Source organism: Fopius arisanus, unplaced genomic scaffold (assembly GCF_000806365.1).
Source record: "Fopius arisanus strain USDA-PBARC FA_bdor unplaced genomic scaffold, ASM80636v1 scaffold00429, whole genome shotgun sequence".
Lineage (NCBI taxonomy): Eukaryota > Metazoa > Arthropoda > Insecta > Hymenoptera > Braconidae > Fopius > Fopius arisanus.
This window is the reverse complement of record NW_011888168.1, coordinates 3,587-12,606: the sequence shown is the minus strand read 5'-3', so window position 1 is coordinate 12,606 and position 9,020 is coordinate 3,587. Positions and strand designations below refer to the sequence as shown.

Sequence of the window (9,020 nt, the reverse complement as noted above, 5' to 3'; positions counted from 1 at the left end):
TCCCAGGTACCCAAGCTTCGATTTGCCTATTTTCACCAAGTTTTGTTAAACAATGTATTTCCATAACATCAAAGTTGGTTCAAGATAGCAATTCCAAGGCTTGGAATGACCTAGACATCATATATTGGATCAAGCTTGGTTGAAGCCGCGTGGTTGAAGCTCGGAATTCCAAACCTGGGCCATAATCGAAACTACCTTGGTATACAAGCTTGTATTTGCATTATATCACCAAGCTTGGTTTAACCATGACAATTCCCTAGAATCAAGGTTGGTTCAAGCTAGCAATTCCAAGGCTTGGAATGACCTAGATATGATATATTGAATCAAGCTTGGTTCAAGCTAGGAATTCCAAAGCTTGGTATCCTAAGCTGATCCAAGCTTGGACCCATCGTCCAAGCTTGGATTTCCCCACCTGGGTTGCGATGATAGACCGTCTAATTTTCCTTCAAATAATAGCATCTCCTGGATAGACGTATAATATCCCGTAGATATGGGACTCATGGCGTTAATACACGTGGTGGTGGTGGTGGTGGTGGTGGTGGTGGTGTTAAGTATCAGTATTTTATCCAGTTTTTTTTTCCTATTTAATATAATGCCGTCTCCAGAGATGTCGGGCAGGCATTACGAGCCCAGCCTCGAGGAGCTCACCAGGGTGCGTAGAGTGCTCTTCCCCGCGAGTCCTGCGCACTCACCAGATCTGGGGCCATCCGGATACGATCCTCAGCCGGAACCATCAAGGAGGAGGCCCGAAGCCTGGAGCCCTCCAGATAAGCGCCGAAGGAGCCTGGACACATGGTTACTACCGCTGGGGGCCCCAAGATCACCGTCCCCCGTTTGGAGTCATGGGACCGACTCCGACGAGACGGATTGGGAGGCCCCTCCAAGACCCATTCCTGGTTTTGGAGAGCTGTCGAGCCCCGAATTCGACGCGGTGGTTGCGGCGGGTGCGGCGAGAGTCCGGCGGCAGCTGGCCGAAGATTGCGGAGGGCTCACCAGGAAGAGTGATTTTTGCACATATTTTTAAGTGATATTTGTATATTTTGTATTTAATATATATTTATATTGTCATTTGTATATATTGTAATTGTAATTGTAATTTTATTATTAATATGTATTTGTCATCTGTTTATTAATAAATTTATAATTATATTGGAAATTTTTTGTGTATTTCAACACTTCCACACCAGTTTGTTCCATCGTCTTGCCTCGTTCCTTTTCTCGTGGCTTGTCGGTTCTCTCGTTCCCTCATTCTCTCGTTCTCTCGTTCTCTCGGTCTGTTGCTTTGTCCTCATTGAATTAGTTTCCATCGATCCTAGTTTCTTTGTTTCGAGGATTTTTCTCGGTGCAGGGTTTCGTCGTTTTTTCATCCTCTTGTTTGCGCGGTTGCTCCTCGTTCAATTTCTTTCCATCATTGTAGGTGGCGCTGCCGTGGAATTAGCCATTGCTTCTTGATAATGGTTAAGTGTAATTCTTTATTATTTTAGATTATATCTTCATACTCACAAAATTTCTTTTAACGCATTCACAATTATCGCCTCGCAAAACTAATGGGAATTATGAGAATATATGCAGTCTTCAATATGAGGCCACCGCGTGCTGATATCGCACTACAAGCCAGTCAGAATAAATCAACATTTTTAGCGGAAATAATTCAAATGCACTCACCGTTTCACATCTGCGTACGGCCTATGTCTTGGAGAGACATATTTATAAAACTGGAAGAGTATTTAAGCGAAAAATATCTTATTAACAAAAAAAGCCAAACAATAACGGATGTAAAATATAAAACAATGTGCGTTTTGAACTTTCCGGGTTTTGGCGCAGTCCGAGGAGTTATCACCGGCGATAACTCCTCGGTAACGATAACGAACATGTTGCAAATCCATCTGTTTGATTTATGCCAGGTAGTTTATGTGCAAAGGCAGAATGTATTTTATCTGGAAGAAGAAGACTTGCGATAGTTCCCCCCATTATTGTTAACATATCATTTAGTTGGATGCCAGCCCCCGCCCACCGGTTGGAATGATAATGATATTTTTGATATGAACGAAATGGTGATCGGAGAACAATGTGTTATTCAAATAATACAGGAATTCAATGCCGCCAGTGCACTTGTAACTATGAATTTCAAAGAAACCAAAAGCAACCTGCTTGATTACATATTTGCTCCCGGCATAGGTATTTCTACTACACGGTCAAAGTTTATGACAATACGGGGGCCTGGCTAGAAATGTAAACACAGCAGGGATATACAGGGTGTCCGAGATAAAATTGTACACCCAAATAACTATTGAATGTGGGTAGTTATCGAAAAATCTTTCAAATAGAAGTTGTAGGGCTCCAAGTGTGAAAAATAATGAGACATGTTTTGAGCATTTAAGTCTTCATGTTTTTATGCTACAAGCATAAGTTCATTTTTTTCATATGGGATCAAAAATGTTCTTGTAACAAAAGTTGTTGTACTCGATGAGATGAATCTAATGATGTCACACATAATGTGTTTTTTATGCTTTCTGAGCTCAAAAATACTAAAATGGACCTTGTCAACGATATTCCAAATTCAGACATGATAAACAGAAAGTGGCCTTTAAATAAGAACCAGTAAACACCAAACTGTAAATACCAGAGCTATCTGGTGGACCTTAGTGTTTATTGTTTCTTAGTTAGTACGAATCGGGTCATTATTGAGTTCAGATTATTTTTGAGTGATTTCGCGTATCACGGTTTATTCTGCAAATGAAGTTGTGGATATTCTACTGGTTTTGGGAGAATGCCGAGGTGCATATCGCGCGACCGCTCGATTGTATCGACAACGGTACCGAAACCGATTACGTCATCCCTCAGCTTCATGCATTCGGAGTATCGAGAGAATTGTCGAAGAGGAAGAGTTCTGCAATGACGACAACGACAACAACGGATGAATCCTGACAATCCTCGTACGCTTACCGTTTTGGCCATGGTTCACATGAACCCTCACATCTTTTTAAGAGCAATTGAGAGAGATTCAGGTATTCCCCGAAGCACAGCTCACGACATTTTGAAATCGAACCGTTACCATCCATATCATATCAGATTCACACAAGCACTGCCTGCACAAGATAGACAGAATCGTGTTGCTTTTTGACACTGGGCCATAGGGATCTTGAACAAAAGTCCCGAGTTTTTCCAAAATGTCCTTTTCAATGATGAAGCGACGTTTAAAAGTACTGGCGCATTAAACCGTCATAATTCCCATTAATGGTCTATGGAAAATTCTCACTGGACTCAGCACATTGACCACCAGCATCAGTGGAGTGTAAATGTGTGGTGTGGCATTGTTGATGGGCAAGTGATTGGGCCGTATTTTTTCAACGGAACAGTCACGGGTCAACGCTATTTACAGTTTTTACAAGATGACCTCCCAGTTTTATTGGAACATGTACACTTTGACACAACACTAAGAATGTGATTTCAACAAGACTGTGCGCCACCGCATTTTGCACTTTGTGTAAGGAATTATCTCAATGTTCTGTTTCCTCGTCGTTGGATCGGCAGAGGTGGCCCTGTTCTTTGGCCTCCGCGATCACCTGATCTAACTCCACTTGATTTTTATTTATGGGGTTACATTAAAGATGTAGTCTACAAAAATGAACCAACGACTGCAGAAGACATGAAAACACGTATCAGAGGCGCTATTGCCAACATTCCTCAACAAGCGCTTCGAAATGTTATGCAAAGTTTCTGACGTTGACTTGAGTTGTGTCTTGAAGTGAATGGTGGGAACATTGAGCACTTGTTGTAACGTCTTTCCAGTAGAACAATCCATTGGCGCCTTTTTGTTTCTCCTTTATTTTTCAGTTTATCGTGTCTGAATTTGGAATATCGTTGACAAGTTCCATTTTTAATATTTTTGAGCTCAGAAAGCATAACAAACACATTATATGTGACATCATTAGATTCATCTCATCGAGTACAACAACTTTTGTTACAAGAAAATTTTTGATCCCATGTGAAAAAAATGAACTTATGCTTGTAGCATAAAAACATGAAGGCTTAAATGCTCAAACCATATCTCATTATTTTTCCCACTTGGAGCCCTACAACTTCTATTTGAAACATTTTTCGATTACTACCCACATTCAATAGTTATTTGGGTGTACAATTTTATCTTATAACTTTTCTTTTGCAAATTTTATTAATTTGTTATTTTTCTCATGATTCGTATTTTTTGTGGAGGTCAAAGCGAGGCGCAGCATGAAAGAGATCCACAGCCGAGTGGCACCCGCATTGCACCCCAGGAGATTCAATTGGATCCACCCAGGGACCCGGTACCAGGTGCAGAATCTAGATTGCACAAGATAAGTGATAGTGTCAAAGAATTTAGACGTTTCAAATCATTAAGACGCGAAATGGTGTTTAAAATATCGAAACCCCCAAAAGATGTAGCAGATATCAATTGGATTAATTCGCTGGCTCAAGATATTTTAGAAATAATTAAAGAACGTGTCGTTCACAATGATGCATGTGGCGCTCAATTCGGGTATACACACGCAGAGAAGGAACCAACACGCAAGCCAAGTTACCTCACACCACGTTCGATATCTCAAATAAAAATTGAGGATATCGTTAAATTGCTCACCCGCCTCTCGCAAAGTGGTACCGAAATTCTTCGGGATAGTAATTTTTTCCTCAACTTGCACTTCACTGAAAACGTCATCGGCGCAGGCCGAAATCGAACTACATCCAAAGGCAAATTTCGCGGCATCATCGAAATCACTAACAAAGATAATATGTGTTTGGCACGATCCATTGTGGTGGCAAAAGCAGATTCACAGAAGAAAGCAGGCACTATAACCATTGATGAATGGAATAGTATTCGTGCTTGTAATGGAGCGCTGCAGACTTGTAAAGCTACTGCTTTAGTGAGAGCTTCGGGTATCCCGCTACTGAAGAACGGGTACGGTATTGATTTAATTAAAACTTATCAGCGCATTGTCATTAACGAAAAAAATGCTCTCATAGTATGGCGAGTGGAAAAGTCAGAAAACCCTGTAATGATGTATGATGGTCGCATAGCATTCGATGGCAAATCCGACGGTGTTGTGTTAGATATCGGTTATTTTCCACAGGATAAACATTATCAGCCCATTACAGATGTTAAAAAACTGTTCAATGGTGCTGAATATTTTTGTCGCGAGTGTTGCGTGGCATATAAATGCCACAATAGTCATCGGTGAGAAAATGTGTGTAAAAAATGTTACAAATCCCCTGCGTGCGACCCTCATGCTCGTTATAGGCCCTGTAATCTCTGTAACCGCCATTTCTACGGGGACAATTGTTTCAATAATCATGTTACCGTAGGCCCTCGAAACGGAGCTTCTATTTGCCAGTCTGAAAGGTATTGCGGTCAGTGTAATAGAAGAATTGTCTTGAATATGCCCCATGACTGTAATAAATCACACTGCTCTGTCTGTGAAAAACTTCAACCGTTCGGACACTATTGTTATATGCCTCAGGTGATCACAAAGCCTAGAAAATCCAAAAAATGTAATTTTTTCTTATATTACGATTTTGAAGCTCGTCAGGATGAACACCTGATCAAAAATAATTGTGTGATGAAGGAAAAATTACATATTCCAAATCTTTGTTTCTTCTTCACAAGTAGTGTGCCAACAGTGCTGTGATTTGCAGGCATCAGAGTGTGAAAATTGTAATAAACCCGAAAAAATTTTCATTGAGGAATCGGGGCACATAATTAATCAATTCTTAAATTATGTTGAACAACTCTCCCTATCGAAAAACGTTTTAAACCTAACATGCATAGCTCATAATTCCCAGGGATATGACGCCCAATTTATTTTTCAACACATATTGCAATATAACTTCACACCCCGCGTTCAACCGATCATTTCCGGTACTAAAATTATAATGCTCAAGATTGGAGAGAAAATTAAATTCATTGATAGCCTGAATTTTTTCCACATGCCGCTCTCTGCTTTTCCCAAGACGTTTGGAATACCTAATCTTTTGAAAGGCAAATTTCCCCATCTTTTCAATTTTCGTGAGAATTGGAATTATGTCGGTGATTTACCAGCCAAAGAAGACTGGTCACCCCAAACAATGAAAAAGAAAGAACGTGAAGAGTTTGAGGAATGGGATGAAGAAGAACTTCGGGCCCGGAAAGTATTTAATTTTAAGGACGAAATTATTAAATATTGTAGGGATGATGTAACTATTTTGCGAGAGGCGTGTACCGCGTTTAGAAATCTCAATAAAACCATATCAGGTATCTGTCCATATTCTGAATGCACAACGTTGGCTTCGCTCTCTATGCGTACTTATAGGAAAATGTTCTTGCAAGAAAATACAATCGGCATAATTCCGCGTGGAGGGTATCGTTTGTGTAGGAATCAATCAAAAGCGGCGATCGAGTGGCTCATGTGGATGGAACATACAAGAAATATAGACATTACTCATGCCGGTAAATCTCGTGAATTCAGAATACCTGGAACAAACCATGATGTCGATGGGTACTATAAAGACGCAAATGGCGCAGAGTTTGTATTCCAGTTTCACGGGTGTTACTGGCATGGATGTCCTGTATGTTACACCATACAACGAGAGAAGAAACTGCACAATTTCGATAGTCTCCAAGAGCGGTATGACCGGACTATCGCTTGTGACGAAATTCCAGGCGAATCCGTCACCTGTATTCCAGTAAGGTAACTACCTAGTTAAGGGCGAGAGAGAACGGCGGAGATTTAAGAAAATACTCGACCAACACGAATCCCGGGGCCCACATCAATTAGCTACCTGATACCTTAGTAAAACTCGTAAAAGTAAAAGTAGTAAGTAGAGACAGCATTTAAATCCCTACAGTTTAGAAGAACCCTGATAAAAATTCGGTTACCGTTATCGATTAGGAAATAGTTTAAATTTCCCTAAATCCCCCGTATAAGTGTTGAGAATAGTTTGCGCGAAATCGGGTTAAGGGCCGGGGACTATCGAGAAAAATTAGCCGATATACTGTGCTTCCGGTAGTCCCTGAAAGCCGTTTTGGGGTAATTGAGTAGGACAACCCATCGGTTAGGTTGAGACACCTACGCTCCCTTAGTTGTGAGAGGGTTGGGGTCATCTTCAGTTTAGTACGGGTGGAAGGCCATGTGAGCGAACGTAGCTCCCTCGCTTGCATGGATCGCCAAGAGCTTTACGGTTTAGCAAATTAAGATTTAGGTTTAGTTATAGTTACAGAGAAATTAGGATTAGTTCGTTTCGTTAGAAGATCCCCAATTCCTCTCCGGAGACGGTCCCTACCGGATTAGCTACCTGATAATAGGCATAGACGGGGCAAAAATCCGCTCCCCCAAAATCTCGCTCGAAACCCCTGGAAAAACTTTATTTTGGCTAAAAACCGGTTAGCATAGTTAATAGAACCCCAGAGTAATAGAAAATAACAATAATATTAATATACAGTAGTAAAAATACAAAACCCCAATTTTAAATTTGAATTTGTTACGCGCCGCGAGCTGGGAAAAACTAGAATGTATTAGTAGTTCCGTACGTAACCATGCGCGCCGCCACCAGACGGGCAGACTCGAAGAAAATCCCCCACCACGCGCAACAGGTTCGAACGGAACCACGCGACCGGCCGGCGTTAGTTTCCCCCGGGCCATTATTGGACACGTGCGTGAGAATCAGACAGTGCATGAAAGAGACGCCACACTCCTGCCCCATCGTTACCTGCCCTACCCTCTAAAACTGCATTCCCGAGACTCCACGAGCACCCTGGTAAGTACCCGTGTGTTCAATTAAGTGCCAATAAGTGCGGGAAGTGTGATTTTCGGGTAATAAGATGTCGCGCGCACGGAAATTCGGAAATGGCGTCGCTACCTCGCGATATGACACCATACGGGAAACTCATGGTTGAGAAAGCCAAAAGGCCCCTCTAATGCTCCCTGATGCTCCCTCGCGTTAACCAACAACTAGCTAATCATTTTAAACATGTTTTAGGAATTAATTTCGCCACGAAAGGGCGAATTATACGGTATGAGGCATTCCACGCGGCTCGAAATACCCTCCCCCTGCTACCTATGACTGCTTACTCTCCACGCTAACTCTACGTATTAATTTTTACTAATTTTTCGATCCTTGCTACCTACTTTATTGGGTTTTCTAGGCTCACCCGACGAGCTCAGGAAAAGACCCCGCTACCTGATCATTTTTGCTACCTTTACCGGGCTTAATTTGGCTACCTCGACTGACACTTAATTGCTACCTTTTTATAAAAATTTATCGTTGATCTTCCATTTAAATTATTACTACCGCTATATTAAAAATTTTATTGCTACCTCTTATTAAAAATTTCGGCGACCTTCGCGAGGCTGGATCAATTTCTCTGGGTGATGCAATAATGCTCCCCGAGACGTAATTGTCCGCCATCTTGTGGATTCCGGTTGGGCACGGGGACGCTATCTCTTAGTTAATTAATTTTCATGGTTGGAATCCATAAAAGCTATCATGCTACTTCGCGCGAATTATGATTACTTTTATATATTTGCGCAATTAATTAGCCACTTAGTCCGACTAATTATTGGCAGTCTCGGAGACGCCATCGGGTACTTCATAAATTAATTGGGTAGGGAAGCAATCAGTTGGTTAATTAATAGTTTACTGTTCAGACCGTTAGAACCCGTTTAGTCACGAATTAATCCCTCAATAATTAAACGGAATAATTTGGTTACGGCTATCTGCCCAGCACGGTTGTTGATTTAGCCCGTGATCGGAAAAGTTTATACCAAACCCCCAAATTACGCTACCTAAAGAGGGGAATAGGCTACCTATACATCTCCTCGGGTCTGAGGCCCTTTCCGTAATTTTCAATATTTCGATTTGCTACCTGTACGGATATCTACCCTGCGGACCCTATTGGTTTAGATAATCGATATTGAGTAGGCTACCTAACCGGAAAACTACGTTACCTGAGGTCTCCCTACGTCAGGGAACCCTTTTCGCTACCTATAACCGTTGTTGAAACCTTCGCA

At 41.5% G+C, this 9,020-nt stretch overlaps 1 long non-coding RNA gene across 2 annotated transcripts; it reads right to left on the bottom strand.

Moving 5' to 3' along the window:
* Positions 1-1,121: 1,121 nt before the first annotated feature.
* On the bottom strand, positions 1,122-1,798 carry LOC105272926 (uncharacterized). Of its 2 annotated transcripts, none has more exons than XR_892860.1 (3): positions 1,666-1,798; positions 1,504-1,607; positions 1,122-1,444 (listed from the first exon to the last, which is right to left on the bottom strand). It is a non-coding gene; the product is annotated as an uncharacterized lncRNA (long non-coding RNA). The 2 variants fall into 2 exon arrangements; XR_892859.1 differs by having other exon boundaries at positions 1,122-1,423.
* Positions 1,799-9,020: the final 7,222 nt, after the last annotated feature.